At 36.0% G+C, this 10,361-nt stretch overlaps 1 long non-coding RNA gene across 1 annotated transcript; it reads right to left on the reverse strand.

The window, feature by feature from the left end:
- Positions 1 to 588: 588 nt before the first annotated feature.
- LOC131520741 (uncharacterized) lies at positions 589 to 4,424 on the reverse strand. Its single transcript, XR_009266121.1, has 3 exons — positions 3,234 to 4,424; positions 2,586 to 2,723; positions 589 to 1,540 (listed from the first exon to the last, which is right to left on the reverse strand). It is a non-coding gene; the product is annotated as an uncharacterized LOC131520741 (long non-coding RNA).
- Between the last annotated feature and the right edge of the window lie 5,937 nt (positions 4,425 to 10,361).

The following is a 10,361-nucleotide window of genomic DNA, read 5'->3' on the forward strand; positions in this document are numbered from 1 at the left end:
ATTACAAGTTGGAAAAAATTGCACATTGCAGCCTTATCAATTTGCAAAATCTAGAATATATTATATAATTACAATGTAAACTAAGCACAAAAACTTTATTAGGTTTAACTATATGCATTTTCATTATAAACAACTATATTGGGGTATAAAGGCATAACATAACATTAAATGGTAAAGATCATTTAACAGAGAGAATTGCAGAGAGAAGTGTTCTCCATTTAATGACATGTGGCCATCTGCTGGGAAAGAATCTCAAACACATTCAGAAAATAGTTCCATCACCTAATGTGTTGGACAGACTTTAAACCACCAAAACCAACAGATCACGTACATTAGAAAAAGTTGAATTGTGATAATGATTTATGAACTAAAGCATTGTTTATCAGTCCCTGGTACAGCTTTACTACAGCAACAAATCCACTGAGCAGCCCATCTGTCAGTTCTTAGTTGAACTCTCTTCAAATGCAACTTTAAAAAAAGAAAACATTCTTTATATTGACAATCTTATTTTCCTAGCACAGCATTTGTCAATTGGTTAATAAAGATTGAGTCAAAATAAATAAATAAATAAATACGATAAATGTGCGCTGCATCCAGTAGTTTGTGCGGAGAACGGAAGTTAAAGCACAGGACATGGAGGCACCAGTGCAATCAATTGCATTTTTTTCAATGGAAACAACTTACGCCATAATTTTTGCTCATAAAGGTAAGAGTAATGCATCATTCGGAATTGTAAAGGGTCTACTTTTATTTGTGTGCACTCACAATATTAAAAAAAAAAAACTTTTTATAAAATAAATAAAATAATTTTATAAAATAAAAAAAACAATGATGCGACGTCTCGTCTTGAACAGGAGCGCTTCAAAAGAGGAGACGGCGAGTCAGGATCATATTACATACCTCCCCAGTCTAGGGATGGGAAGGAGTAATAAAGAAAGTGGTGGAGGAATGGAGGGAGCTTTCCCCCTTCTACTGACTCACACGCCACACCAACTTCAATGCAAGACATTGCAATTTATTGAACACAGGGAAGCACACAGAGCTTCAGGAAGGGTCAAGGCCAACATAATAAACAAAACATACTAACTCCCAAAAGCAAACTACCTAATCTAACAAATAAAAAAATAAAATAAATAAAATACAAAATATTACACTATCTCCCTGGCTATCCTTAAACAGGAGAAAAAGGGTAGACAAAAATAAATGACAACCACTTCCCTACAGCATCCCACAAAGACAAAAAAAGAAGAAACAAAACAAATCTTGGTCTTACAGAAAAAGTACAAAACTCACATGTTAGGGTTAAATAAAACCTCCCACAAGAGGACTAAGAAGCTGTCACCACTTTTCATCAACAAAAACAAATTAACCACAAACACACAAGAAAAAGTCAGCAGAAGGCACTCTTGCTCCAAGCCTCCACACTCCAGACATCTCAGCTCTGCCTTTTAACTCCAAACAGTGGACCAATCAGGAGAGTGCAGTCATCAACGATGTCATCTACTAATTGAACTCCACCTCCATCTTCATCTTTGCGACACTGACACAGAAAACACTAGTTTATTAGTAAATAATTAAAATATCTCCTTACTATTTCCCCCCCGACACATTCATGGTAATTACTTTTGCTGGGGCTTTGCAGCAAGCTTCAGCCTATTGCGTGCATTTGAAGGCTGCACTGACGGCGCGCTCTCTCTGCTGCTGTGGGACTCTAAACTATTTTTTTTCATCACTAATTCATGGATGTCTAAAATATAAAAATAAGGAGAAGCCTAAAACAGGCCCGAGGCCCGGCCCGCGTCTGAACTATGAAGTGAAAATTGGCCCGATCGAAGCCCAGGGAATGCAGGGCTCTAGCGTTCCCCTCGGTAGAAATCACGTTTCCCCTCGTCCCCTAACCCCCAATCGTCGGTCCCTTAGAATCGTCCTAACGTTACTCCACCATCAGTTGGATAGATTTAGAATTATGTAACACTAAACAAATCATGTAACATGTAATTAATGTAATTGAAAAAATACATTTATAAAACAAGACAAAAATATTTTATGTTTTACTGCAATTTAATGTGCTAATTTTCCTGGTAAAGCATCAAATCTAATAACAATCCTCTGCATTACCTGCTGTTGTAATACTACTTTGATAGCAGACAATGGTGGCTCTCAGAACAACCACATTTATAACTAGCTTCTTAACTGAACTAATTTTTTATTATTATTTTTTTTAATACCAAGACATCAGACCAGTTAATTTACTTTTTTATTTGTAGCTTGAAGAACTTACTTCAGTGTCTCAAGTTTACACTGAGGATTTTTTAGACCGTCAGAGAAAAGCATCAAGCCTTGATCTCTTAGGTTATTTTCAGACAGATCCAGCTCTCTCAGATGTGAAGGGTTTGAATTTAGGTCCGAAGCCAGAGCGGCGCAGCTTTCGTGTGTGAGACCACACCGCCATAAACTGCGCCATACAGTTTTGCTTGCTCACATTCCAGCTCCAGGAATACAGTGCATGATACAGTATGTAAAAATGCTAATAACACTTTAGACACAGTTTAACTGTGGTAGTTTTGAGAACATGAAGGACTTACCACAATGTTTCTAGTTTGCAGTGAGGATTTCTCAGTCCAGCAGAAAGGAGCTACACACCTGAACTCTGCAGATTATTGAAGTTTAATACTGATGCCAGATCAGCACAGCAATTCTCTGACAGACTATAACAGCCAAGCCTGAAAAAAAAAAATTATGAAATTAAAATGAACTAATAAAATAAGAATGCTCATATAAACAATTATAAAACGGGAAATATTACAGAAAAACAGTATTATTTATTTGATTTTTATATGATCATCAGAGACTTGGATCATCAATATATACTAAAGATACTCTCAAACTGATTTATTAAAGTGTTGGTCCTTTAATATAACAAGGAAACAGAATGAATGAAGTCCTAGTCAAATACACATATCTGTATATGCAAATTCAAAACAAGGCCCTTTATGTACAAGAAAATATGTTTAGTCAAATCTAAGCACATATATACTTTTTACTAACTGAGCTCTAACGAGAGACCCAGAAGGAAGCGATGGAAGAGGCCTAGATGGCCATTCTTATTTTGCAATGCTGCTTCCACATGCCTCTCATAGATTGTGAAACATGCTGGGTACTGAATGTCATGTTTTAAGGACTGATATTCAGAGAGAACTAGGTTTTTCAAATTGAATGAAAACATCACATACACAGCTGCTAGATGTTCCTGAATGCTCAGATGAACAAAGCAGTAGACTTTCCTCTCACACAGACCAAACTCCACTCTGAAGATCTGAGCGCACAACCCCGACTACACTGATGCTTCTCTCACATCAATGCCACACTCTCTCAGATCTTCTTCATAGAAGATTGCATTGCCTTTCATAAGGTGCCTAAAAGCCAGTTTCCCCAGTTTGAGGATCATGTCTTCATCTTTCACTTTCATTTTAAAGGCCTTCTCATGCATAGTTCTCATCTGAATGATCAGGAAGTGTGTGTACATTTGAGTGAGAGTCTTGGGAATCTCTCCACTCTCTGTTTCTCTCAACATCTTCTCAAGAACAGTGGCTGAGATCCAGCAGAACACTGGGATGTGACACATGATGTAGAGGCTCCTTGATGACTTCAAGTGTGAGATGATTCTATTGGCCCAGACTCTGATCTTTGAATCTCTTCCTGAAATATTCCTCCTTCTGAGGGTCATTGAAGCCTCGTACCTCTGTCAGTCGATGGACACACTCAGAGGAGATGAGATCAGCTGCTGCTGGTCTGGAGGTGATCCAGATGAGAGCAGAGGGAGGCAGATTCCCCGCAATGAGGTTTGTCAGCAGCACGTCCAGAGACTGATTTTGTCACATCACACAACTTCACATTTCTCTGAAAATCCAGAGACAGATGACACTCATCCAAACCATCAAAGATGAAAATGATTTTACCTTCATTTGGAGAGATTTCAAGTTGTTTTGTGCCCATGTAAAGTTGAAAAGGATCTTGAAGATTGAATGTTTGGTTCTTCAATAAATTTAGCTCTCTAAAAGGAAGTGGAAATATGAGGTGGATGTCCTGATTCACTTTCCCTGAAGCCCAGTCAAGAATTAACTTCTGCACAGAGACTGTTTTTCCAATGCCAGCGACTCCTTTAGTCAGCACAGTTCTGATGGGTTGCTTTTGTCCAAGTAACGGTGTGAAAATATAATTCAGCTTGATTGGGATATCTTCTGTTGCAGCTTTCCTGGATGCTTTTTCAATCAATCGGACCTCATGCTCATCATTGATCTCTCCACCTCTGCCTTCTGTAGCTTAGTGTAGATCTCACTGAGAAGTGTTGGGTTTCCCTGCTTTTCTATTCCCTCACATAAACAGTGAAACATTGTATACAGGTCTGATATAAGTTTGTTGTGGACTTCAGCATGTTGACAGTCAGTGCTTCAACATAAGTTAGAAAACACACAAATTAGCAAGCACAAACAGATTTATACACATGCAGACATAGTTTTTAAGAAAGTTATTGTTAAAAAACTAATCAATGGTCAATTTTAATTTACATGTATTTATATGTGTGAATAACTGCACTCACGGAGTGCTGGCTTTATCCCATCACAACTCTTAAATTATATTCTTGCATGTGACCTGAGCACATTACAGACTTCAGTATATGGACAGTCATTACTATACACAGATCAAGCTTCAATATTAAAAGATTCCTTGGGTTTACATTATAGAAATGTTAATGAATCTTTATTGTGAAACACACCTGCACTGTAAAAAATGATATGATGAACAAGTCATGACAACTTATGTTTTAAAGTTACTTTAACTCATAAAAATAATTTAAGCAATTTCAACTTTTTTTTGTAAGTTATGCTAGATTCAACTTGATTTTTTAAGTCAGTTTAATGTTATTGAAATTCAAGGAGACCAATTTAATTCAGTGAACTTAACATTTTAAGTTCTAACTTACTGGCACACTGTAAAAAAAAAAGTTGAGCCAACTTAAAAGTTTGCTCGACTTATTTTTGTGCACTGTAAAACCCGACAAGTTAGGTTAACTCAAACTGTTTGAGTAAACTTATTGCCTTAAACCATTTAAGTTTTTAAAACTAACAATTATGAGTGCTCTGAACTTATTTCAGTTGAGTTCACTAAAATAAGATATACATTGCAATTAAGTGATTAATTGAGTAATAATTGAGCATTAGTGATGAACACTTGCTGTTAACAAACATAATCACTGAAGAAAAAGAAACACAAGAACAACTAACTTTAGTCACAGCCTTAGATGAAATCAACTGAAATAAAATACATTAAATCTCTCAAGATCTGATTAAACAACCCCACAAACAGCATCACCAGCTCCACTTATTAATAACCAGACTGACTTTATTTCTGTCAGACATCTACAGAAGATCTTATTGAGAATTAATAAGATGTTGAATAATATTGAGAATTAACTAAGGTTTAGATGTTGATTTATTGTTTCATTTGAAGTAACCATGTTAGAGATCAGTGTCTGCTTTAGTTGGGCTCTTGACCCTTGACTTCTGTTTTAGTTTTTTCTTCCCTCCTCTTTTTCTCTGGCTGTTGTAACCATGTGTTCCTGAAACATATTTGTTATAACTTGAAAGCCCAGTGAAATGATCAGTAGTTGGTTGTTATATGTTTATAATGACAATCATCTGTTAGCTAACTGATCTCATTGTGTGTCTAATCTCTGATTAAATGGATGTTGTATTGATTATAGTAAAAGTGATTCTAAGAGCCAGTGGTTCTGTGACAGTCAGTTAATAGAAACGACTTTCCAAACAGTTTGTCCACAAAACGTTTTAATCTATGGTAGCAACTAGACTCACACAGACATCAAGAATCAGCTTGTGAACCTCAACAATGGTGACCATTATGAAACAAGAAAAAAAAGAAAATTCATGCTGCAATGCATGCTGGGTACTAGCACAGTACAAAACTCATCCATGGATCCCAGCATGCATTGCTGCATGATTGTTTTTGTTTTGTTTTGTTTTTTTTAATGGTCACCATTGTTGAGGTACTTTTTTTTTTTTAACTTGACATGATTAGTTGAAACAACTAATACGGAAAAGTCCAATAAACTTACAGAGAGCAGTTCAGCGCCAGTCAGGATTTTACAAAGTGAGTTGAAATGACTTGTATTTGTAATTTGTATATACTTAAAAATTTAAGGCAACTACAAAACTTACGTTTTTAAGTTGAAATAGGTGGAAATTTTTTACAGTGTGTGTTCAGAGGTGTCTACACCCTTGAAGAACACTGGAAGCTCTATTGACAGACCACTGTTTATGGACACACAACTGGGCGCCGGTGAATCTGCTTTCTCTGATTGCATCGATCTGAAATACGACAAATTAATGACCGCTCTATTCAGAACACCTTTATCATATACAGTAATGCTCTTGTGTTCAGAGAAGACTTTATTGTTAAATACACTGTAGAAAAGTTGTAATTTTGAAGGACATTTTTCAAAAACATATATATCATTTTTTCTACTTCAAGCTTTCATGTTTAATTCAGTGTATTGCATGCTGTTTATTTGTAATTGTGAAATTTGAGTGAGAATTTTTTTCTTTTCAGTGTATGTACTTTTGAAAACAACAATAGTTATAGAACAGATTTCAAAGATTTACCTGTGTTTAGATATGTTCTTTTTTAGATTAGACTTTTATCAATATGCAATACCTGTGTTCAAAACTGACCACATCTGCCTTTAAATGTACACATTGGTTTGTCTATCTATCTGTCTGTACACATTGGTTTGCTACTTCCATTTTTTAAGTACCTGTGTTCTGAGTTTGCACTGGCAGCATCTCTACAACATGGTTTAAGTTTGCTTAACTCACACTCGACTAACTCCAAGACTGAAGGTGCGTGAAGTAATCTCAAAATATTATTGCTGCCTTAACTCGCTAGTGTGAAATTGAGAAAAATGACTTTAAAGTTTTTTACTTGTCCAGCCAAATTAATTATAGGTAGGACACTGGAAATTTGTCAATTAGATGTTTTAGTAATGAAAATGATCTACATAAAAAATTATGAGCTCAAACTTGATTTTTACCCCTCTTTTGAAGTTACTGTACTCTAGTACTACTGTACTCTGCAAAAAGTGAGAAGTCACACCAAGGCAAAAGGCAGTAACTTCCACATTATCAATATTTGGTTGCTGATCACCATTTACAAAATCGTTATACTGTAGTAACACCAGTATAAAATCTAGTGAACATATAGTAATGTGACTGTATTACTTTTTTTTTTTTTTTTGACTGTAACAATCAGTCTAAAAGTTAAACGTGAGTGGATACCGTTTTGCAACCAATTTATTTGCTATGCTCAGTAACGTAAAAGAATGCTAGACAGCATAATTGCTTTTATATTGACTTGATTGAAATAAACGACCTAAAAGAACGACTTGTGGATTGATGTGAATGCCAGCAAGCAGGAATAATGCTCAGGGCTGTGTTTCCCAAAAGCATTGTAAGCCTAAATTGATCGTAGCTCCATTGGTTTCAATGGGTCTACTATGTACTTAAGCTTAAGATGCTTTTGGGAAACGCAACCCAGAATGATTGTGAATTAAACATCTCCAACGACGTCCATCGCCATGGATTGATTTTATGAAGAAAAGGTAGGACATAGATTTACTTGCGAAACGGTTAGTACTGATTTTATGATTGATCATGCTACGGCATTTGAGTCCACACACGTCAACTAGAAGTGACAGCCTGGTGAATTCACGATTATGTATCGCTGCCAATATAATGTGTATTGTCAGTCTAAGTCGTCATTCACTTTAGGAAACAAGTTTCAGGTAAACAAGTCAGGACTGGATATACCAGAATACCAATAATTTTTGTCCTGAAGATAAAACTAAACCATTACCTATCTGTTTCTAGTTCTCAAAATAACAATAAAGTTTCCCTTCCTTCCCTCTTTTGCTATAGACACACACAAGCACATATACACAGGACTATACATAGGCTGCCTATACACACACACACACACATATGGGGCGATTTTAAAAGCAAATGCATGATGTCTGTGTATGCTGTTTTCAGGACACTCATTAAAGAGCTGGGATTGGAAGGCAAACTTACCCACCTACAAGCAGCAAAAAAAAAAAAAAAAAAAAAGGGAGAACCTAAAGAATATATACAAGGTATATTTTCACATGTCTCAATAAGGAGGTGTCAGTCCTGCTCCTGGAGGGCTACTGTCTAGTAAGTTCAGCCAGCTCCATCACACTTGCCAGGAAGTTTTTATTGATTCTCGTGACCTTGATAAGTTGGTTCAGGTTTGTTTAATTAGGGTTTGAGCTAAAATCTGCAGGGCTGTATCTGAAATTGCATAGTTCCCTTTTATATAGCAGTCAAAAAACATCAAATTATATCCATCTGCATATAATGTACATTTTACTGTCCTGTAAGGCCACGGGAGAGGATTTATAAATAGCAGTGACATGACACAACTGACGTTGGTCGGTCACATGACAATGACATGGCTAATGTAGTACGTTCAGATTACATTCATGCTATTCCCATTCATACCATATAGAACATACTTTTTTGGTGGTCACAAAGTAATTATTCATTCAAAATAAGCTACTACTCGAGAGTATGCAAATTCAGACACAGCCCAGGATAGTGGCCCTCGAGGAACAGGTTTGGACACCCCTACTGTTAGAAAGTTTATTAGAATGAGTGTGCTTCAACAATGCCTTGACGTGGTTCCTTGAATGGTTTCATGAGGCAAATTGGCTCCTTTAAGCAGGGGTAGCCACTATCTCCAAGGAGAAAAAAGCCAGGTGGAGGGTATGACCTTGAGACATATACAGGACTGTTTTTCAAGACCCTGGAATCATGCACAGACCCTGGGAAGCCAACAAATATGTCCAAAAACTTTGTTCTGGGTCACAAATTGCCTGGAGATTAATTAATGGGTAAAGTTTTCTATTAAAGTAGCACTGGCCTAAACCTTTTCCTGGAGCGCGTATTCTAATATGGCAGCCATCGATGGCTCCTGCTGCCCTCCTAAAAGCAGCATGCCTGCTTAACCTCTCGAAACCTTCGAAATCTCCTTCACTTCAGCTTCTGTTGGACACCTAATGACAACTGGAAGATGTTTGATTAGGGCATTACAGATGAAGTGGCATGCCCTATGTACAGTTGTCATTGGCACACTGAAAGCACGAGCAACAACTCTGTATGATGTTCCGCAGGCAAGCCAAAAGAGAAAGATCAGACATTCAATGGTAGTATATGGTAGTATAGTATATAATGGTAGTAAATAATTCAAGGCTTCCCTCTTTAAACGGAAATCTGGCTTGGTGTCCTTCTCAACGTCAAAGTATGCCTTCAGAATAGGCACAGTCCTGTTAATTCTTGTATATGATGCAGGATGTTGGGACCCACCCTGAAATAAGAGTACATATATTATTATTAATAATAATTATAATTATTATTATTATTATATAATAATAATTAAAAATTACTACTAATAATATGCTATTAATAATAATAATTTTTATTATTATAATCAGTTAATTTACAAAAAATGTTGGAGTTTTAATTCTATATATGTCTGTTGTTTATGTAATTCCACTCCCACTAACTGTAAATCTAACACTTTGAAAATCTGATATAAGGTGTCAATTGAATAAGTCCTGAAACTGAATTTTGTGACGCTCATATTTGAAGAGGTTGGGATTTGTTTTTCAAGTTGTTGTTATATAATCTATAAAGAAATAACATTTTACTTGTTTGTATATGGCCACTCAGACCGCAGACTCGTGAGATAATGGCCTTAACATAGCGCTGGATGGATCTAGTCTCCATCTCCGGCAAAGTCCCTTTTTTAAATAGTCTTTGATCTCATTTGGTACATTTCAGCGTATTACCTCAATTTACTCAGTCATTTCCCTCGAATTACCATATCATGATAAATTACTTAAAAATGACAACATTTATGACCAGATGCACATTTTTCCGAGAATACATTAAACAATTCTCACCCTGCTAAAAAACAAACAAACAATAGAAGCCCAATAGAAACCATCACAGAAATTCCAAAGGTTTCCATTAAAATACCATTATAAACAATTAGCTTTTTCCAGTAAAACCATTACAAAATTCCTTTTTGTAGTGTGTTTTGGGCATTTTTCCAATAGGATTTAATAGTAAATAAGACACAATTAGACAGTATTTGAATAAAATAATAACAATAAGAACAATAAGAATAAGAAACAATACCAAAACGGAAGTGAGCATCCCTATGCCCTACTCCCTTCTAAGGGCAGATCCCTTGAAGTGTGTTCT

The sequence above is a fragment of the Onychostoma macrolepis genome, chromosome 15, assembly GCF_012432095.1.
Source record: "Onychostoma macrolepis isolate SWU-2019 chromosome 15, ASM1243209v1, whole genome shotgun sequence".
NCBI lineage: Eukaryota > Metazoa > Chordata > Actinopteri > Cypriniformes > Cyprinidae > Onychostoma > Onychostoma macrolepis.